Source organism: Capra hircus, chromosome 9 (genome assembly GCF_001704415.2).
Source record: "Capra hircus breed San Clemente chromosome 9, ASM170441v1, whole genome shotgun sequence".
NCBI lineage: Eukaryota > Metazoa > Chordata > Mammalia > Artiodactyla > Bovidae > Capra > Capra hircus.
Genome location: NC_030816.1, coordinates 24,623,048 through 24,647,392, shown reverse-complemented (window position 1 = coordinate 24,647,392; position 24,345 = coordinate 24,623,048).

Sequence of the window (24,345 nt, the reverse complement as noted above, 5' to 3'; positions counted from 1 at the left end):
CTTCATAAACAGACTTCTATAAAAACTTTCCCAGAATGACTCTGCAAGAGGCATCTAATACTGTACACGAGAGGCACTGTGAGAGCTCGGCCAATATTACTCTCGTTACTTTGCAGCTTTTTCTGTTTCTTTAAATATTTATGTGTTCCTTATAAGTACAACAGGCTTTGACTGAAACAAATGTGTTTCTCTTTAAAGACAGGTAACTGGTTAGGATTGATAATGGCTCTAAGTTTGTGGTTTCCCTTGAAAAGAAAGCAGATATTATTTTAAGATCAGCCTTCTTTTAGTGGCTGAAAATTCTCCGTTGAGACTGGAACATATTCAAGTCTCTTGAACAAGGAAAAATGTATGTATACACATACAGACACAAGTCAACTATACGTCAAGAACCCATAACTAGTCGACTCTGTGGAGAGATGTAACATGCAGGGAAGGATGTGACAGAGATATGTTTTCATTGGAAACACCTTGTACTTAATGCTTTGGTTTACTGTGTGCATGTGTTATCTATTTTGAATGAATAAATATGTAAATAATCTGAAAATGCACAGAAATGTATAAAACTGTCTCAGACAAACTTTTATTCTTCATACCTATTTCTTTTTGTGAAAAAAAAAATATTGTATCTGAGGAAAATTCCACTTGGAAATATTTGAAGAAATCATGTTCCTGACTCAGTGATTTATTACCATGCCTGCCATTGGGCTTGGTATGTTCAAGAATCTGCAAGTGGTTATGTGGCTGCCAATTTTCTTCCTTGGTTGTTACTAATCTGTAGGGCATGTGCCACAAGTAAGTCATAAAACATCACTATGACTTATTTACTTTTATAAAAAACTGGAGCCCATTATTCTTGTTGCTTTCTTGCCTATGGAGGATATTATAAATAATTTATCAAATGCCTTTGGTATGCTCATTGTTTTACCTGGAAACAAGACAAGAATGTGATCTTTATCATCACAGTAAACCGTAAGTTTAAAAATGCCTATGTAAAAAAGTAACTATGATAGCTGTTAATAGGTTTAAACTGGTTATGTTTTTCAAAATAAAGATGATACCTTAACTGTTGATTTTGAATTTTATGAGACCAGAGGAAACCTAGCAGTGATAGTTATAGCCAATTCTGAAAATAAAAATTGTGAGTAGGACCAGCATAACCAAAGGAATGGCAGCAACAAATAGTTAAAATCCCAAACTGAGCCAGGCTGCTAATGTTTCACCAGCATAGCATTTTTCCAAAACCTCAGTGTCATGAGTTCCTCTTCAGCTTCTTTTTCACATTCCTGCCCATGATTATTTAAGTGGATATGAAAGCACTCTGTGTGTCAAATGCAGAAATTGCAGTCTATCCACCGTTTGAAATCCTTGGGAGCTGCAATCAACTCATGCAACCCATCCCACCTCCCCCACCACAATGTTTCTAAAAGGCCAGAGTTCCAAATGTAAATTCTGTTATCCATTCGTGCAACCAAAATGCAAAAGTCTTCCTAAAACGCAACTGGAGATTTCATCTTACGTTCCAAACTCTAATATAGGTAAAGAGTTTTTTGTGAGGGCCCTAGCCAATTGTATCACAATTTCAGCATGGAAAGTATAACTGTGCTCTCAGGTGACCATTATGCGGTGACTGCCACTAACAGTTGGCTGTCACCACAGTGAATTTTGCTGAAAAATATTGAAAGAGGATCATTTCAATCCTTAGCAGAGGAATTAGGGCTCAAAAGGGATGTATCTCAAATGGGGTAGCAAATTCCAAGAGTCATTAACCTCCTTTTAGTTTACATTTTAGCAATATTAACATATGGCATCAGTTCAGTTCAGTTCAGTCGCTCAGTCGTGTCCGACTCTTTGCGACCCCATGAATCGCAGCACGCCAGGCCTCCCTGTCCATCACCATCTCCCGGAGTTCACTCAGACTCACTTTCATCGAGTCTGTGATGCCATCCAGCCATCTCATCCTCTGTTGTCCCCTTCTCCTCCTGCCCCCAATCCCTCCCAGCATCAGAGTCTTTTCCAGTGAGTCAACTCTTCGCATGAGGTGGCCAAAGTACTGGAGTTTCAGCTTTAGCATCAGTCCTTCCAAAGAAATCCCAGGGCTGATCTCCTTCAGAATGGACTGGTTGGCATTCTATATTCTATATTAGAGTAACCTTCTCAGGCATTACTATGTTTAGCTTTAAGGATTCAGAGAAAACAGACACTATCCTTGACTCAAAGAGTTCACGGTAGATTCAATCAGAATGGAAATTAGATTGTAACATAATGAAAGGTAGGGCAAGGCAAGCACAGGAAGATAGCATACAGTCAGGACTAGGGAAGAGTGGGAGGAGAGAAAGGCTACCTAGAAAATAGTTAGGATCGACAAACACATGGAAGTACGCCAAAAGAAGAATTTGCAGAGAATTTATGTTTTATGGTTACATAGAAAGGATATTTTGACCTGAATGTTTTGTTGAGGAAGAAAAGAATTTAGTGAAAATGAGTGGGTCATGATTCCAAAGGAGGCAGCGGATAAAACAAGGACCCCTGAGAAAATGAGAAGTATAAGAGAGATTGCAGTTGGATGGATTAGCTTTCAATGGGATAATTAATCCTTCTTGATTTGAATAAAGAGGATAAGGATGAGGTGACTCCACTGAGTAGTCTGTAGCTGTAAGAAGTGGGAAGTTGAGTCAGGATGTGGGAGAATAAAGTAAGATTTGGGGTGATGGAAAGAATGGAAGGGCTTCAGAATCTTTGTTGAGGGCAACAGGATAGAAGCTTTTGAAGGACAAGGAAGGAACTGGTAATAAACGGAGGCCCCATCAGGCCTGGAACACAGTACATGGATGCTGAGACCAAGTGTCACAGTTTAAAAATTCTCCAGTTTAGTTATAATTGGCAATGCAGATGGTTACATAAATCAAGGATTAGGACTCTGTAGAGCAGATAAGAAACACATAAAGAAGCAAGGGAAATGAAGATTCAAAGGGTTCTCATGAAAGAACAATTCATGTGATTGAGAAATATTTGCATTGAATTAAAATATTTGATTGAATAAATGTATATGTAATTTCTAATCATGAGTTACCCTGGGAATGTTCAATAGCGCTTCCACCATCATCATCAATATCATCTAAAAAAATTAGTAATTTTTACTATGAAAGAAACAGCTGCACATGAATCCAGTGTTAGCTTTCTAGACTAAAAATAAAAATGTAATCCACTTCTCATTACATCATAAACAAACATGTCTTCTCCATTCAGAGGATAGAGATGTGATATGTGAGAAGGTGTGACAGTGATGCCAATTGTCCAGAATATCCACACCCCCCCCCACTAAAGGAAAAGCATTTTGAGAGATTTTCAGTACTATTAATTTCATATCCTAGTTATTCCAAACCCAAAACAAATCAAGTAAGTCATTTATCTCAACTGGCCCTGTGAAATATGAGAATGCTTTAGGGTCATTGGAATTATGAAGCCATATGGAACTTGTAGTGTACTTATAACTAAGACAGATGGCAGCAGAATGAATCCAGCCCTGAGGCTGAATAAACACCCCAGTGACCATGAGCAGCCAAATAAGAATTGAGATGAGAGGGAAATGTCATTTCAACTGTGTAACATTTATCTGGTGCATGCATCCTTGCTACTTCTCATAAGCCTACTTTATGGTCTAGGGCTCTAAACAAGAACTAGAAGAAATATTTTCCTGACCTCCTCTTATAGGAAGCAACTACATGCTGGTCCAGTTCTTAGGATGACAAGAATTAGGATTTCTGCTTCTACCTGGGGAAAACCTAGAAGAATAGAGTAACTTTGGTACTGTTCTCATAAAGCTCAATATGAAATATTCCTTTAGCTCCTAGGATAGATTACTACCCCCAGGATTCATTCATTTATTAAGCAGTTTCTGTGTATCTGCTTTCTACCAATCACTCTGTAGCTTTGATGGTACCAAATGAAGGTCAAAGTTCCTCTTTTCAAGAAGATCATAAAGGAGACAGATAAGTAAACCAGATCATAACACAGTAGATGGGGGTATCTGCTAGAAATGCACTATTCTCTGAGCATAGTTAAGGGCTAACTCTCCAACCAGGCAGGGCAGGTGAGTCTTTCTAAGGAAAGATTTGTTCATGCTGTGTCCCGAATGATGAGTGTGCTAACTGGAAATGAAGATGTCAGAGGAGGGAAAGCACGTGATATAGAAGATTCAGAAAGTACATGAGCCAATAAACCACAAGTAGCATCGCCTAATCAGGAACTGAATAGAATATGCTGCAGCAGAGAGTGTGCAGGGTGTGAGCACAAATAGATTTGCAGGAACCAAGCAAGTGTGCTTTGAGTGTGTCTCAAATATGACTGTCTGAGTCTGAGCTGTAGAGACCCACTAAAAGAAAGCTTTAATGAAAATAAAATGGTTAACTCTGAATCTTAAAATACATATCTCTATCAATATTTATATCTATATATCTATCTACCTGCAGAGCAGAAGGCAGAGGTTTAAATATACAGGGATGTTGGGATGATGGGAGCAAAGATGTTGCAAGACTGACCACAAGGAGAGCAAGCAGAAGGGTACCTCTGTTACCTGACTAAGCGGTGCTGAAAACATGAGCTTCTGTGTTTAAGAAAGAATCAGAGATTGTGTGGAGGAGAGGATGATTTATGAAAAATCAGAGTGTAGCACTGAGAAGTCTTGGCAACACTCTGTGTTCAGATTTGAGAAAGAACAGGAGTCTAGGAAAACCTCCAGGCTTTTGTCTTGGAGTAAGTGTGATAAGCAGAAAAATGGCCTTCTTCAAATATGTCTTGGTCCTGATTCCTATGTCTAGGTCCTGAAGCCTATGATATTCTATACAATATGTTAAGGGGGGATGAAGGTTGTTTGTGGAATTAAGGTTGTTAATAAACTGACCTTAAAATAAAGAGATTATTCTGGGTTATCCTGATATGCCCAATGTAATCACAAGAGTATTTAACATGAAAAAACTGAGGCAGGAAAAGGACGTAAAAATCAAAGAGATATTTCAAGATGCTACACATTGGAATAAAGGAGCATGAGCCAAGTAATTCAAGCAGTTTCTAGAAGCTGGAAAAGGACAGGAAATGGGTTTCTCCCCCACAGAACTGAGCAGGGAGAAGGACCATAGCTTAGCTAACACCTTGATTTTACCTCAGTGAGACCAACTTCAGACTTCTGGTCTCCAGAATTATGACAATAAGCACATGTTGTATTAAGCCACAAAGTTTGTAGTAAATCATTACAACAGCAATAGAAAATGAATACAGTAGGGAATATTGTTAGAAGAATGAGTTGAGGGACATGATAAAATTAATTTGGGGAGGATAAAATTCTAGGAAAGAGGGATGTATACACCTATGAATTAGTGTAAGAGGAAGAGATTGTGTAGATGACCAAGAGGATTTGGCCAGAGGTATAGGTAAAAACCAGGACAGTCTAATGTCCAAGAAACCAAGGGAAAAATGCATTGAAGAAAGAAAGTGGTCAATAATGTTGAATACTTCAAAAGTTCAAGGGATAGAATGATGAGAAACTGTGTTTTTGAATCAATAGTAAGTTTACTTAAGTAGTAGAAGGTAACACCCAGATCACTGTTGACTGAGCAGAAAACTAGAGGGAAAGAAGTGAAGGCATCAAGTGCCACTTGACTCAGATGACTTGGTCCTATGAGAATGGAAGGTGAATGGTAACATTTATTTGGCCTGTCACTACTCATTCCTATATTGTCTATTTGAGTTTGCTTCCTTAGAAAGAAAAGGCTCAGAAGAAACACTATATTCAGAAATATAGAGAAGATGTACTCTGCCTTGGTATTTTGAAGATAAAGGAAATATTATTAGATTACAATTTATCTTTTTTTGTTTGTTTATCACATTTATGGCAGTGTTTTTTTTCCAACTTCATCATGTATATATCTCTTCTAAAATGGATGGGTATGCTGAATGAAAATATTTGAGATGCAGTTCCAGCTTTTCTTAAGAACTTAATGATACTAATGTGAAAGCAATTAATGTGTATAGTTATAACACAGTAGTAGTTCTATTGTCTGATGAGATGGGAGAGGTCTTTAATCTTATCCCTATACCAGCTGTTCTTGTGGTGAGTGCTCTGAAACTGGCAGTTACAACTTTTCACTTCTGTAACTATTTATTTTGGTATTCCCAGCCTCAATCAAATTATTTGTGTTTTCTCGACTATGAACTTAAAGGTCATGTTACCAAGATTGTTAATACTCTATACGAAATAGAAGTAAACAAGCTGTGTCATTGAAACATATGCATTTCCATATGAAAATTAGATAGCCAGTGTGAATTTGCATTACGATGCATGGAGCTCAAATCTGATGCTCCGAGACAACCTAGAGGGGTAGGATGGGGTGAAAGGTGGGAAGGAGGTTCAGGAGGGAGGGGATATATATATGCCTATGGCTGATTCGTACTGACATATGGCAGAAACCAACACAATATTGTAAAGTAATTATCCTTAAATTAAAAATAAATAATTTTAAAAAGAAGTAAATAAGCTCTGATGGGAATCTCCTCTGTATTTTCATAAATAAATATATACTGTAAACCATCAAAGACTTTTTATACTTGCCTTTAAGTTCTTGGCTATGTTCTAGTGAGATAAGGATGCCAAATAGAGGTAACATTAATATGGATCAGCAAGTGAGAATAAAAAACTACCTAAAATGTGCTTTTGATTGCATGCATAAGTTAGTTTTGCTTACTGGATTTAGCATCCTGATTTACACTAGAATTAGCTCTTGGATACATTTAAATACTATAATAGAAACATCCTAAGAAAGAAAAACTACAAATTAATATCTTACATGAACATAGAAACAAAATTCCTCAATAAAATATAAGCTTTTAAATCCAATAATATATTTGTTGTTGTTTAGTCACTAAGTCTGTCTGACTCTTTCACAATGCCATGGACTGAAGCCCTTCAGGCTCCTCTGTACATGGAATTTCCCAGGCAAGAATACTGAAATGGGTTGCCATGCCCTCCTTCAGGGAATCTTCCCGATCCAGGGATCGAACCCATGTCTTCTACATTGGCAGGCAGATTCTTTATCACTGAGCCACCAGGGATGGCCCCAATAATGTATGCAAAGAATTATATATGATAACATATATCTATATGTAGAAAATGCTAAAGAATTGATAAAAAAGAAAACAGTGTTTGAATTAATAATGAATGAATAGCAAGACTGCAAGATACAGGTGAATATATAAAGGTCACTTGCTTTACTCTGTACCAGCAATGAAGAATTAGAATTTGAAATGTAGGGAAAAAGATGACATTTACAATAGTATCAACAAGTAAAATAGTGAAAGTGAAAGTGACTCAGTTGTGTCTGACTTTTTGCAACTATACAGCCCATGGAATTCTCCAGGCCAGAATGCAGGAGTGGGTAGCTGTTCCCTTTTCCAGGGGATCCTCCCAACCCAGAGATCAAACCCAGGTCTCCCAAATTGCAGGTGGATTCTTTGTCAGCTGAGCTACCAGGGAAGCCCAGATACAAGTAAGATAAGTATTTATAAGCAAAGTACTTAAGTATCTACCAAAGTATGTACTGAATCCATATACAAAAACTATAAAACTGATGAAAGAGGTATGCATAAATGAAGCCATTTTATGTTCATTGTTTGAAAGACTTGATAGTGTTAAAATATTAATTCTTTGTATCTTGTTCTATAGATTCAATATACTCCAAAACAAAATCTCAGCTAGCCATTTTTCAGATACTTACAACCTTATTCTAAAATTTACATGACTATTTAAAAGACCTAGACTAGCTAACAAGATTCTGGAGAACAAAGTTGGAGAGCTTTTAAGACTTACCATGAAACTGCAGTGATCAAGTTGTAGCGCTGACTGATTGATTGATTAGAGACTAGGCTTTGATCAATGAGACAGGATTGAGGGCCCAGAAATGGATCTACCAAATACAGTTAACTTATCTTTGAAAAAACAGCATAGACATTAATGTCTCTTCAACAAATTATACTAATGATTGAATAACCCTATGCAAAAAAGAGAATCTAGAAGTTTAAATCTTTCATAAAAATTAACTTCACTGTAGGCTAAATGTGAATTGCCAAACTAGAAAACTTCTAAAAGAAATCATAGGATAATATCTATATGACTTTGAATTTGATGGTGATGGACACAATTCTTTTAACAGATTTCTTGTGTCTACCGTATAAAGCGGTTCCATCAAATGGGCAAAATAAGGCAAGCCTTATGATCACAAGAGAGATAAAACAAGATCAAAATCGTTGAGTGATTCCTCAAGGACCAAGACTTTGTCTGTGGCAGAGATGAATCTAAAACCCAGGCCTTCTGACTGCTAACCTCATGTATCATCTGAAATACTGACCAAAGGTATCAACACTGCGGCTGACTTATAAAATGACCCCTCAGACAAAAATGTTAAATTACAATAATGGGAAGAGCAATGTTACTGAAAATCCAAACATACTATTGTTTCATAGACATACCCAATATATAAGCAGCTCCCTCTCAAATTTTGACAGGGAAGTCAAAAAACTAAGTTCCATAAGAAAAAACATAGCCTGCTGTATATTGCTTTCTATTATTTTAAATCACAACATCAAGGTTGAATCCTGTCTTTTTTTTTTTTTTTTCTACCTGTGATACTTTGATCAAGTTATTTAGCTTCTCTGGGCCTAAAATTTATCATTAACAAAACAGACCTTATGAAAATAGCCACTTTACAATAGTATTCTGAGGATTAAAAGCATTAACATAAGTAAAAGGTCATCACAGTCCACTGCACTTATTAAGAATTCATTTATTTTTAACTATTGCTTAACTGCTCTTGATAATAATTTAGGAAATTCTGTTTAAGGAGTGTAATCAGAGATCAGTCAGGTCCCATAAATACTTTTATTGTAAGGTTCGCTGCAGCTAACCAGCTAAACATTGCTAAATTTTTGAAGCTCAGCTATTATTCCTGTTGATGAGCAACTCATTAGTCATGGTTCTGGTTCTTGAAAAGCACACGTGGAACTGAAACCTTACCTTTTCCTCCCTATGAAAACAAATATCACCCAAGTAACTACTGTAGAGTTATGTATAGATAAATGAAAATCTTGTCCAGAGGAAAATCTTTGTTTGGAGGTCCCAAATTCTAGGCATACTTTGATACAATTTGGTCAATTATTGCTTTTCTCTCTGTGCTTTGAAAATACAAACATTGATTCTGTAGCCCAATGAGTGAACTGGGCATGAACTCTTTCTTGATGAAGACTCTCTCATGTTAGTGATTAATGGGCTGCAAAGATTTTGAAATGAAAACCTGAAACCACAAACTAGTCATGCAGTTGGCTAAATATTTTGTTTGGGTGCTCACACCCAACCTACAGATAACCCTGTGTTGACCCTGTATTCCAAACTAGGAAGGAAGGGCTGGGGTTTTCAAGAGGGAGATTTGTGGTTTGGGTTTAGTCTGTCTATAAAAAGAGTTGTGGTGCCTAGTCTTAACCAAGTTTGTCTTCCCAGTCTCAGACTGACTGAGCATGAGGTTCTCACAGAAGCGAGTTGTGACAGCTGGAATTTGACATCTCCACCCTCTCAGAGCAGGCTGCTGATCCCAGACTGATAGTTTTAGAACCCTAAAACAAGGCCATTACCGTTCTTAAGATTTGTTTCAGCAGGCGCCAGAGAGGAATGCTGCTGCCCTCTCACTGCTAGCTGGGACTTTCATTCCAGCATAACTCTGAAGAACTGCTGGGGTCTTGGCTCCTGACTCATTCAGAGATTATGTTTCCTGGTTGGTTGGTAGCAGGACACTAGCAAACCACGTGTTTGGTGTTTTAACCTGTGGAATGGATATCAAAAGGCCATCGCCATATGAGCAAATTGGGCAAAAGCCACCAGGGTCAGGAAACTTCTCTGAATCTTAGGGAAGGAGCTTTTTAATCCTTAAAGAGAAAAAAAGTAAATAAAGGTCTTTTCTATTTCCAATTTTAAATACATATTGTCCAGCTTGTATTTATTTTGAATCTCATGCAAAAAAAAAGCATACATACTATTGATTATCTAGAATAAAAAACATAAGTTATAGGTGATACATGGTCTTTGATTTACATCTTTAATCTTTCACTTTTTCTTATGCCTTAGGGCTAAATTATTACTCTTATCAAAAAAATGGACCAGTTAGTAAAAAAAAAAAATAAGAAACAACGTTTCCTTCTTTGTAACGTCTTTAAGGAAATGTATTCTTAGTTATGGTACAGGATTTTATTAATTTGTGATTGGTATGGTACAGAATTTGATTAATTTGTGATTAGTAACACTTATAGACTGTATAATATTTATGCAGGGATATTTAATTTTTCCTAAATATTTTAAGTCTTGCTCTATCACTGTCTAGTGTGGACCTTGGCAAGCCTCCAAGCTTCTAGAAGCCTAAGTTTCCTACAATAAATAATAATAAAGCTATATGGTGGTTATGAGAATTTGACTAGATGTGAGGATATCCTTTGAAAATAAAAAAACTTATATAAATGTAACATATTATAATCTATGCTTGCTAAGCTTCTTCAGTCGTGTCCGACTCTGTGCGACCCCATAGACGATAGCCCACCAGGCTCCCCCGTCCCTGGGATTCTCCAGGCAAGGACACTGGAGTGGGTTGCCATTTCCTTCTCCAATGCATGAAAGTGAAAAGTGAAAGTGAAGTCGCTCAGTCGTGTCCGACCCTTAGCGCCCCATGGACTGCAGCGCACCTGGCTCCTTTGTCCGTGGGATTTTCCAGGCAAGAGTACTGGAGTGGGTTGCCATTGCCTTCTCCAATCTATGCTTATGTTCATTTAATTAAAACTGTAAGTTTTACTGCTATTTATAAAATGGAGTTAAAAATCCTAATATTGATAGACAATTTAAAATCAGGATTTTTAACTTTTGTTTTGAATCTCATATACTTGAGTAGGAAAAAAACATCAAAAACATGAAGTGTTCAGGCAAGCCAGTTAGATTTAGGAGAGCTGTGGTATCTACCTCTGAGAAGCTAAAGCAGTTGGCCGAAAGGTACTTCTGGGACTCTAAGACTCCACTTTGCCCCATTTGTCCCAGGAAGGAACTCTGGCCTTGGAATTCAAATTTTTTAAGTCAACCTTCCTTCCAGGGGCAATGGAAGCTGTTGTCAGTATGGAAGCCTTCACAGAGAGAGTTTGTCAGATGACAAGAAATGAAGACTCATGATCCTATTTATGAGAATATTCACTGCAGTACTCTGGTGGGGAAGGGAAAGGAATAGTATTTAAGGAGTACATGAAATGATGAGTCTACACAAACTTGAAAAGCCATACATAGCAAATTAGAAGCACCTAGACCAGATGTTTTTTCTGAGAGCAAGTTTCCAGCAAGGGAAATAATGTCTTTGTTCATCCAGTCAATGACCCTGAGAAATCAAGTAAGATAAAAACTGGAAAATGTACCCTAGAGGGGTCAGTAATGAAGCTATACAAATAGCTTAAATGGGATAATGAGGGAGAAATCTGGAACTAGCTGAGGTATAAAAAGTGAAGAAGGACAGGCAGCAAGGTGTGTAACCATGTCAGATCTGTTGCTTTAAGCTCGGAGACACTTGATACTTAGATCGAAGTAGTAACTGCAATCGCAGAAAAGGAAACAGAATCCCTGGTAAACCAAGTTGCCTTAGGTCAGGAGCCTGAAAGTCAGTGCACAAGAAAGCCTTGGGCTAGAAAGAGTAAGTCTGGAGGGAGACCAGGAAAGGGCAAATAGGAGTTTATGAGTTGGGGGGCAGCAAAAAAAATTGAGGAGCTTTATTTTACATGTGAAATTTTCAGGTTTAGTATCTTGCTCTGTTATATTTAGTATATTACAACAGAGCTCAATGCAATAAAAATATGGAAAATGAGAAACTTCCATTTGAGTTACGTTTATAGTTAAATATTGGCCAACAGAGGTTCACAAGCAAAACACTTAATTGGCTATTTGTTCATTTATTCATTCAAAAAATACATGTAGTTTTACCATTTGTCAGAAACTTTCTTTTTACAGAGGACACAGAAAAAAAGAGATTTAGTTTCAACATAAAAGAGTATAACTAACTGTGCAATAGCATGGCTTGACTATAAAGACTCCTAAATGCCACAATTGATTCTTTGTGAGAAAATCAAGTATTTTACAGTTGCTTGAAAAATATTGTTGTTACTATTTTGTCTGAGAATATTTAGTATTTGAGCATGAAACTGTCACCTGGTGAGGACAGACAATCTGTCTTGTTCAGGGAATGAATCTCGAAAACATTTCGGGGGCATCTGAGACTGTGAAATTGAATCTTATGTGGCATAAAATTGGTCTCACAAATTTTAAAAGCAGGAAAGAATATAGGTCTTCTCCAATATTTTTCCAGGGTGCTAAATCTCACAAAAAAGTAAGTGCAATATTGTCTCTATACTCTGCATAGATATTTAGTCACAGAAAAGAGAAACATGTTAATACTTGAGTTCAGTATATTTGAGTTGAGAATTTTTCATTGAGAAATTCATCTGAATTTTGGGAGCTTATCCTAAACATGCAAGAGTATGTGTGCGTGTGTATATGTTTATGTGTTTGTATGTGTATTCCATTATAAAAACTTTCAGTATGTCTACCCAACACTGAAGTCTAACAAACATATATATATATATATATATATATATATATATATATAAAACATTAACTTTCAAGTGCTTAGGCTTTGTCTTTGATGTGTATTTACTGGATGTATTGTTATGTCAGTAGTCGAACTTTCACTCACGAATTAAGATCAGTTTAGTTCCACTCTTATTTTTATGTTGATTGAAATAATACAGAACATGTAAATAAAGCTCTAAGGAGAATTTAGTGGGTTGTCTCATGAGATATATGTCACACACACACACACACTCACCCCTATAGAAATTTAAAAAACCTTTAAAGATACTTGAGTTAACCTACTGCTACTGCTGCTACTGCTAAGTCGCTTCAGTCGTGTCCGACTCTGTACGACCCCATAGACAATAGCCCACCAGGCTCCCCCGTAAGAACACTGGAGTGGGTTGCTATTTGCTTCTCCAATGCATGAAAGTGAAAAGTGAAAGTGAAGTCACTCAGTCATTTTCGACTCTTAGCGACCCCATGGACTGCAGCCTACCAGGCTCCTCCGCCCATGGGATTTTCCAGCAAGAATATTGGAGTGGGTTGCCATTGCCTTCTCTGGAATTAACCTAAGGTAATAGCAAATAGCAGGCATACTTCTGTAAAAATGTGAAAGTCCCCAAGGTTTTAACTTTGATATTTATGTGAATGTTTGTTGTTTTAGACTTGTGTCTTTTGTCTCCTATTTCTTTCCCAGTTAAGAGCTAAATTCAGACTCTGTGGGAGGTTACAGTCCAGTACAAAACAGGAATTTTCTATCTATAATGCACACACAGAGAGATACACACATACACTTGAGTAGCTTCACCACAATTCAACTTCTGAAGTATTCTTTGTGTCATTTTATTTTTCAGTTGAATTTTAGCTTCTGTGAGATGGATTTGATATTGCAGAATAGGTTAGGTAGCCATAAAAGTGAGCTATTCTTTTCAGAAGTGGTTTCAATAGAGGACATGCTGTCTGGAATATAGTAACTGACACAACTTACAATAACTAACAACTTACATTGTGATTTAACTTCTTATGAAGTTGGAATTCCTTGTAGGAAAAGTGTTTAGTCTACAATTGTTCTGAATCAGCCTTTTAAAAATTTATTTCCCCATATAAGAAGATAAACTTATCACATCCAAAGTTTGTCAAATTCTAGTGAACAACTTGAGAACATTTAATTGCATGGGTTTAAGATATTTCTTTTTAATGTTAAGCAGTCCAATTCTTTAATCCAAACCCAATATATCTCATTATCAATAGAAAAATGTGCACATGGACAAAAGAACCATATATCTTGGTTTTCCAGTTCCTGCACCACAAAATAACAGGCAACTTGATTTCAAGTTAACTTTCCTTGGTAACGCTTACATACTCTCTCCTCAAATTACCCTGTGGAAATGCCTAGAATAGTGATATAACTAACCTTCAAAAGATATCAGTTAAATGCAGGAATAGTAAATGTATTTAATATGAGTACATAAACAAATAAGAAGTACATTTAAATTTTTAGTGAATTTAAAGAAAATAAGGAAATAAAATTATATTTAAGATTAAACTACTTCATTAGAATGACGCATTGCTCGGTACTTGCAGTACAAGGTTGTAATTGAATAACTGACTGATCTATACATAATTCAATAATAATTCTTAACAAAATAATAATGAGATTTCTACTATTAAATGTAGATACTCTGAACTTTAAAATATGGTAAAATATATATATACAATTCAAAGAAGAAAGATACTCAAAACTAATAATTTCAAGAAATTTGACTGGAAGAGAGAACAAAGGAATTCGAGTTATTCTGCCCTGCAAATGTTGAAGACTATCAGCACAGAAGACTATTTTAGATAAACTGGTTTCAGTAAAGTTGAGGGATTAATTACGGATATCAGGGTAAAAACTTACAATGCTAATTTAAAATTTTTTCCAGTTGATGATTAAAAAAAAAAAAAACTACCTTGGTATTATTTAGAGTTCTACTAAATGATGGTGCTTCCCTGATGGTGCCAGTGCTGGAGACACAGAGATGTGGGTTCAATCCCTGGGTCAGGAAGATCCCCTGGAGAAGGAAATGACAACACGCTCCAGTATTCTTGCCTGTAGAATCCCAGGGACAGAGGAGCCTGGTAGGCTATGGCCCGTAGGGTTGCAAAGAGTCAGGCACAACTGAAGCAGCTTAGCATGAGCAATTTAATTTTTTTTCAAGTTGATGATTAAAAATATCACCTTGGAATCATTTAGAGTCCTACTAGGCAAAGTTGTCAGGGTACCTTGAAAAAATATACATCTGGGAAAACGATAGTATAAGTGTTTCCTTTTCTAACATCTATGATAATAAATAATGCTTTAAAATATGTTGGGGATAGGTTGTACATTTTGATCTTTAAGAAAAATGATGTGGATTTTCTATGCATATAAATTACATCCTAGGAGGTTCCCCTGGAAGTTGTTAGAACCCTTTCAACTCTCTGGAAGCCATTGCACCTCTCTCCTCTCCACCTAAGGCAACTACCCAAGGTGCCCATGAGAGAATAACTAGGACAGACTGCCTGCTCATGGCATAGGCCCTTGGTGATCCTACTTCATCTAATGAAAGCAAAACAAGCAAATAAGTAAATATATGCATAGTATATCCTACAGTGAGTGCTATTTTTATTTTTAAGGACAGTTCTATCTCATTTTGTGGAGAAGGAAATGGCACCCCACTCCAGTACTCTTGCCTGGAAAATCCCATGGATGGAGGAGCCTGGTGGACTGCTGTCCATGGGGTCGCACAGAGTTGGACACGACTGAAGCGACTTAGCAGCATCAGCAGCAGCTATCTCACTTTGAGATACTGAACTTTAGGCCCTATTTGATATGAATACAAGTGTATATATTAGATGGAAAAAAGAGATGGATGATACGGCAATTTTAAAAATTGAATAAAAAATATTCCTCAAACACTTCTCCACCCAAAGAAGTCAGAAACAGATTGTGTTGCCATAAATAATCCAAGTAAAATCAACAGAGTCTCTTTTAGTCTAGAATTCATGTAAGGTGAAGCATAGGGTGGGGAAGCCTTTCAGAAGAAATGTTCTAAATCACCTATTTTGCCCCTATTTGCAATTATTTCAACTTTTAATTCTAAGCTCCTAAAATGATACCTCAAAAATTAATATATACATTATATATGTATTCAATATACATTGAGATCATTCAAATGATTTATAAAAATGATCCACTCAACAAGTCAAGTAAAAACTGTTTCCTTTTCACCACACTAGACTTAAAAAACATGATGGACTAGTTGCTTTTCCCCTTATAGTTTCTTTTTCTTTTGGAATGCTAACAACTCTTGCTATCCTTGAGAAAAATAGCAAAGCAGGAATTTTTGTAATAGGAGCTACTTAACAATCTGAGTTTACTCACATTACAGAATAGTCTCATGTTTTAGCTAAAATAGGTGTGATATCTGAGTTGCACTTGGGGCCAATGAAATACAAAGGCCAGAACAAAAGGGTATGTGCTAATTCTGTAAAATGGAAGGAAGGAAGAACAGACACTTGAAAGGGGCATTTTATGAAAAAACCCATTGGTGGTTTTAAATGGCTTCGTGATTATTTAATGTGCAGACTTAGTGAGCTGAAAGAATATCTAGATTCTCTATCATTCTCAGTCTCTTAGACACAAAATGTTCTCTTGAATATTAGAAACCAGAATTCCACTAGGTAATAACCTATAATTGTCTCTATTAACAGAACAGAAAACACAAAAATGTTATTAGACTTGATTCTTTGACTCTGAATTTAATAAGTATAAAAATAATCCACGGGAAGAATAAGTGAAATGAAATAAAATATCAAAACATTGTTTCCAGAGCTTCCTGAAGTAAAATATTTCTAATGCATGTATATTTGAACTACAAAACTACAAAATGATTTTATAAATGGCAAAAGCTTCTGAAATTATTCCTGCTAAAGTATAGCTTTTATATAACTGCGACTGTACAGTTAAGATCTTTGGGTTTTTTTTTTTAAGTATTTCACATTAATTAATGACTAATTTTACTACTGTTATTAGTGAAGATATTCTTTTAACCTTGGTATGGTAAGAAATCACTCCTACAGTTTTGATATGTTGACATCATGGTGGATTCATGAATTGTTTATTGAAACAAATTAAGACTTCACCATCTTACATAACTCTGAATAAGTACTGTTAGAGATATTGAAGCATTCTGTAATGGGCCTGTTGGTTTTACTTTAACAATTTAATAACCATTTTCCAAGTAATATGTACACTTAATTGCTTAATCCCTTAATATTAATTTTTAGCCCAAATCAACTATATGCCTTCTGCTGCAATATACTAGGCAACCATGTCTATTTCTGATTTTATTTCTGACTGTACAATTTTTGAAAGCAGTAATTTAGTTAAAAATTTGTTTTCAAGTGAAATGAGATAGATTATTTAGTAATTTTATTTTTCTACTTTTCAAGAATGTATTTAAATTTCTCACAGACAAAGAACGCTATTTTAAACAGAGAAGACAACAATTGCAAAGGCACACAGTTATGAAACAATACATGTTCAAAGAGGAGAAAGTAGCTCAGTATGGCAGGAGTATTGTGGTCCTTCTGGAGACAGTCATAAACAGATAAGGCCAGAGCCAGGCCACAAAAAATGCAATGGAGTCTGCATAATATTCAAAAAGGCTTAGGAAAGTATCAAATTTTTTTAAGCAGGAACCTAATAAATATTTTCTTTCAGAGAGATTACTCTAGAAAAACATAGTGTATAGATTAAATGTTGAGAAGGATTTTGGCAAGAAAACTAGTGAGCAGAGTGTTGTAATATTTGAAGTAAGAGAAGATGAAATTGTGAACTAAGAAACTGGTGATAATGAGAAGGACAGAAGGCAAGTTCTGTAAATACTCAGAAGGAAAAGCACCACGAGTCTTTAGTTGAATGTGGAGTTGGGAATATAAGAGCTAGTAGGAACATTAAACTAAAACCCTGAGAGAGATCCAAGAGTTAATGAAGAAAGAATATATATCCATGATGAAATTAATATGCCAGAATTAAATCATAAATAAGAGGGGAAGAGCAGATTGTAAGTGAGTACACATCAAGATAGATCATGGCCCTCAGGGAATGACATGAAATAGTGTTCAGATGCTATGGTTGATCTTTGAGGGAAGGTATAGCAATAGATGTATTAGTCTAGATTAATCATTCACAACTTTATGGAACTGTCATTTTAATAAATGGTGTTTTCCTATTTTCTGCAAAATCCAGTGTTTATCTAATATTTAGATTAGGCACTGATCCTCAATTTTTATTAAGTTAAAGCAAGCTTTTGCTCATAGTATATTTTTTATATAAACTGCTTATTTATAGCAAGAATACTGTTTATATCTTTTTCCATTGTCATCCATTTCATTTGATATTGATAGGGAAAGGAGAATTCACTTTACAATTAAGCACAGGAAACATTTCTTCTTAAGAAGAGATTTAAGACTTGCCACATTAGGAAGTCATCAACTGGATAAAAAAAAAAATCAGAACAAGTGCATGCTCAATGTAAATCTCAAATCCTCTAGCTTAATTTATTCTCATGTCATACAGAAAGTCATTTAACATAAATTATTGTTTCAGAATATATACACATAATTTCCCTGTTGGGTCATTTTCTTAAATCTAATCAAGATGATCTCTTTTCAAAAGAATTTAACTAAAACTTGAATTGGTATCTTGTGTGTATTCTATAGATTTTTATGCTTGTACTCATTAAAAACTGGCTTTCATATATAAATTTTCATTTTTTCAACCCAATTTTCCCAGTGCATAAGTTATTCCCTGGGGTTAAATTAAGTTTTTTTTTTCTTTTTAAAAACACATTAACTCTTCAAGACCACTAGGGTTTAGTTTGAAGTATATTGACATTATTTTTTAAATTATACACAAGAGCATTTAATTCATATTATTTTAGCATATATGATTTCACTCATATTTACATAAACACTTCATTTCAAGATGAATTATCCTGAGAAATAAATTTGCTTCTTTCACTTGTAATAGCTAGTTTTCTTTAAGGTAATAGAAGAGGGTTTTAATTCAGATTGCCAAGAAGATTCCTTTTGTTTCTGCTATCTACTTATTTGTTTTACTCTATACATTAAAAAACAGTGAATTTGCTAAGAGGTATGTCATTACAATTATATAACAATTGTTACCAACTACTAAAGTAATCAGGGTGAAAAACTACATCTCAGTTTAGAATTTTACTCTAAGGATAGGGCTGTACTTAAACTATTGCAGGTTTTTAGTTAATATCTTTAACTGGCATATTGGATGTTGAATAGACACATCCTTGTTGGTGAGTTTAACATAAAAAAGAACTTATTTTCAAACCAATAGACATGGAATATACTTTATAAATTAATATGTACAAAAGAAACTGTCAAAAAATTTTAAACACTTTAAAGATTTTTTTCTTGTCCTTCTAAAATACAAAGAATGCTCAAATTAATAAAATTAGAAATGAAAAAAGAAGTTACAGTTGATACCACAGAAAATACAAAGGATCATAAGAGTCTATACAAACAACTCTACAACCTAAAAAATGGAGAGCTTAGAAGAAATGCACAAATTCTTAGGAAGGTACAAACTTCCAAGACTGAACCAGGAAGAAACAGAAGATATAGACAAACCAATCACAAATACTGAAATAGAAACTGTGATTTGAAAACTTCCAACAAACAAAAAGTCCAGGACCAGATGACCTCACAGGCAAATTCTATCAAAAATTTAGAGAAAAATTAACACCTATGCTTCTGAAATTCTTCCAAAAATTTGCAGAGAAAGAAACATTCCCACGCTCATTACAATGCTGGCATCACTCTAATACCAAAACCAGATAAAGATACCACAAAAGAAGAAAACTATAGTCCAACATCACTGATGAACTTAGGTGCAAAAATTCTCAGCAAAATACTAGCAAACCATACCTGACAATACATTAAAAGGATGATACATCATGATCAAATAGGATTCATCCCAGGGATCCAATTAAGTTCAGTTCAGTCACTCAGTTGGTTTGACTCTTTGCAATCCCATGGACTGCAGCATGCCAGGCCTCCCTGTCCATTACCAATTTCCAGAGTTTACACAAACTCATGTCCAATGAGTCAATGATGCCATCCAACCATCTCATCCTCTGTCATCCCCTTCTCCTCCTGCCTTCAATCATTCCCAGCATCAGAGTCTTTTCCAAGGAGTCAGTTCTTCACATCAGGTGGCCAAAGTATTAGAGTTTCAGCTTCAGCATCAGTTCTTCCAGTGAATATTCAGGACTGATTTCCTTTAGGATGGGCTGGTTGGTTCTCCTTTCAGTCCAAGGGACTCCAAGAGTCTTCCCAAATACCACAGTTCAAAAGCATCAATTCTTAGGCATGCAGCTTTCTTTATAGTCCAACTCTCACATCCATACATGACTACTGGAAAAACCATAGCTTTAACTAGATGGACTCTTGTTGGCAAAGTAATGTCTGCTTTTTAATATGCTCTCCAGGTTGGTCATAACTTTTCTTGGAAGGAGAAAGTGTCTTTTAATTTCATGGCTGCAGTCACCATCTGTAGTGATTTTGGAGCCCCCCAAAATAGTCTGTCACTGTTTCCACTGCTTCCCCATCTATTTGCCATGAACTGATGGGAAAATTGCACTCATCTCACATGCTAGTAAAGTAATGCTCAAAATTCTCCAAGCCAGGCTTCAGCAATACGTGAACCGTGAACTTCCTGGCTTTAGAAAAGGCAGAGGAACCAGAGATTAAATTGCCAACATCTGCTGGATCATGGAAAAAGCAAGAGAGTTCCAGAAAAACATCTATTTCTGCTTTATTGACTAGGCCAAAGCCTTTGACTGTGTGGATCACAATAAACTGTGGAAAATTCTGAAGGAGACGGGAATACCAGACCACCTGACCTGCCTCGAGAAATCTGTATGCAGGTCAGGAAGCAACAGTTAGAACTGGACATGGAACAACAGACTGGTTCCAAATAGGAAAGAGAGTATGTCAAGGCTGTGTATTGTCACCCTGCTTATTTAACTTCTATGCAGAGTATATCATGAGAAACGCTGGACTGGAAGAAGCACAAGCTGGAATCAAGATATCCAGGAGGAATATCAATAACCTCAGATATGCAGATGACACCACCCTTATGGCAGAAAGTGAAGAGGAGCTAAAAATCCTCTTGATGAAAGTGAAAGAGGAGAGTGAAAAAGTTGGCTTAAAGCTCAACATTCAGAAAACGAAGATCATGGCATCCGGTCCCATCACTTCATGGGAAATAGATGGGGAAACAGTGGAAACAGTGTCAGACTTTATTTTTTTGGGCTCCAAAATCACTGCAGATGGTGATTGCAGCCATGAAATTAAAAGACGCTTAGTCCTTGGAAGAAAAATTATGACCAACCTTAATAGTATATTCAAAAGCAGAGACATTACTTTGCCGACTAAGGTCCGTCTAGTCAAGGCTATGGTTTTTCCTGTGGTCATGTATAGATGTGAGAGTTGGACTGTAAAGAAGGCTGAGCACTGAAGCATTGATGCGTTTGAACTGTGGTGTTGGAGAAGACTCTTGAGAGTCCCTTGAACTGCAAGGAGATCCAACTAGTCCATTCTGAAGGAGATCAACCCTGGGATTTCCTTGGAAGGAATGAGGCTAAAGCTGAAGCTCCAGTAGTTTGGCCACCTCATGTGAAGAGTTGACTCATTGGAAAAGATTCTGATGCTGGGAGGGATTGGGGGCAGGAGGAGAAGGGGATGACCGAGGACGAGATCGCTGGATGGCATCACGGACTCGATGGACGTGAGTCTGAGTGAACTCCAGGAGATGGTGATGGACAGGGAGACCTGGCGTGCTGTGATTCATGGGGTCGCAAAGAGTCGGACACGACTAAGTGACTGACCTGAACTGAACTGAACTGATGGGACCGGATGCCATGATCTTAGTTTTCTGAACGTTGAGTTTTAAGCCAACTTTTTCACTCTCCTTTTCCACTTTCATCAAGAGGCTCTTTAGTTCTCCTTTGTTTTCTGCCGTATGTGTGGTGTCATCTGCCTATCTGAGGTTATTGATATTTCTCTCAGAAATCTTGATTCCAGCTTGTGTTTCATCCAGTCCAGCATTTCTCATGATGTACTCTGCATAGAAGTTAAATAAGCAGGGTGACAATATACAGCTTTGACATACTCTTTTCCTGATTTGGAACCAGTCTGTTGTTCCATGTCCAGTTCTAACTGTCGCTTTTTGACTTGCATACAGATTTCTCAGGAGGCAGGTAAGGTGGTCTGGTATTCCCATCTCTTTAAGAATTTTTTGATCCAAGCATTCTTCAGTACATGCAAATCAATTAGGGAGATACACCACACTAAAAAACTGAAGGATAAAATCCATAAGATCATCTCAATAGATGCAGAGAAACTTTTGACATAATTCAACACTCACTTATGATAAAAACTCTTCAGAAACTGGGCACAGGGAAACAATTAGCCATAATAAAGTCCATATATGACAGACCCACAGCTAACATTATTCACAATTGTGAAAATGCTTCTTCTAAGATGAAGAACAAGTCAAGTATGTCCACTCTCACCCTCTTTATTCAACATAGTTTTGGAAGTCTTAGCCCTTCCAAGCTAGTTTTGGAAGACCTGCATGGAAATCAGAGAAGAAAAAGAACAAAAGTAGTCCAAGCTGGAAAAGAAAAACTACCGCTCTTTTCAAATGACATGATACCATACATAGAAAATCCTAAAGATGCTACCAGAAAACTATTAGGGCTCACCAATGAATTTGGTAACATTGCAAGGATACAAATGGGACCTAATTAAATTTAAAAACATTTTTCATAGCAAAGAAAACCATAAACAAAACAAAGAGACATCCCTTAGAATGACAGAAAATATGTGCAAATGAAGCAATCAACAAAAGGTTAATCTCCAAAGTATACAAACAGCTCATTCAGCTCAATATCAAAAAACAAACAGCCCAATCGAAAAATGGGTGGATGACCTAAGCAGACATTTATTCAAAGAAGATATACAGATGGCCAAAAAGCACATGAAAAGATGCTCCATATCACTAATTATTAGAGAAAAGCAAATCGAAACTATAATGAGGTATCATCTCACACTAGTCAGAAAGGCCATCATCAAAAAATCTACAAACAATGAATTCTGAAGAGGGTATAGGGAAAATGAAACTCTTCCACCTTTCTGGTGGGAATGTATATTGATAAAACCATTACAGAGATCAGTATGAAGGTGTCTTAAAAAAAAAAACATATAGAAGTATAATCTGATATAGAAATCCCACTTCTTGGCATATATTTGGTGAAAAAAAAAACCTGTAATTTGGAAAGATATATGCACCCAATGTTCATTACAATACTATTTACAACAGCCAAGACCTGGATGCTACCTAATGTCCATTGACAGAGGAATAGATAAAGAAGACATGGTATGAATATTAGCCATAAAAAAGAATGAGATAATGCCAGTTGCAGCAACATTGATGGATGTAGAGATTGTCAGATTGATAAAGTAAGTCAGAGAAAGACAAATAATATATGATATAGTTACTCAGTGAGAAAGAAAGGGGGAGGGTTAAACTGGGAGATTGGGACTGACATACACATACTACTGTATATAAAATAGATAACAAAGATCTACTGTATAGCAGAGGGAACTACTCAATACTTGACCTATACGGGAAAATAATCTAAAAAAGAGTGGATATTAGGATGTATATAACTAATTCATTTGCTGTACACCTGAAACTAACATAACATTGTAAATCAACTAAACTCCAAGAAAACATTTTAATGAAAAAAGAAAAAGAAAAATGGGGGAATCTATAAGCTGGGGTAAGCGGGAGTTAAGGGAATTCTCTGCTCAATTTTCTGTCAAATTTAAATTGTTCTAAAAATTACATTCTATTAATCATCAAAATCAATAAAAGGAGATTAGTAATCTGACTCCTGGCCCCAGTGATCTCATGGAGACACATTTACCCTGATGCCCATTTTACCTACAGGCACCTTTTCTCCACAGACACAAGGGTTCTCTTTATACAAAACTGATGATGGTGTAAACCTTTCTGAAAAGACAGATAAAACTTGTTTCTCCTCAAATGCTTTGAGTGTTGCATGACAGTCAGGCTAGAAAGAGATTTTACATTCAACATCTTTTACTGTAGTGTAATGAAACCTGTCACACAGTTGTGTTGACAATAATAAATGATTAATAATTTTGATAAAAGATTTCTTTCCAAAAATTAAATACTGTCTACAGATCCATAAATTCTGTACCAACGTTAACATTAATCTTGACATATCAGATACAATACTAGACCATAATCAAATCATTAGCTGAGCTCTATCATTTTTCACTCAGTAGGATGTCAGGGGAATAGGACACAATGTTCAATAATGTCATGAATTTAATAAAATAAGAAATGAGACAAGGACAAATCCTTGGTAATAATTTTCATTCCAAATGAAAACTCTTGTGATGACTTCTTTCTACATTTCCTTTCACTCATATAAATCTATTTTAATATTTTGCCCTCTTCAGTTCAGTTCAGTTCAGTCGCTCAGTCGTGTCCGACT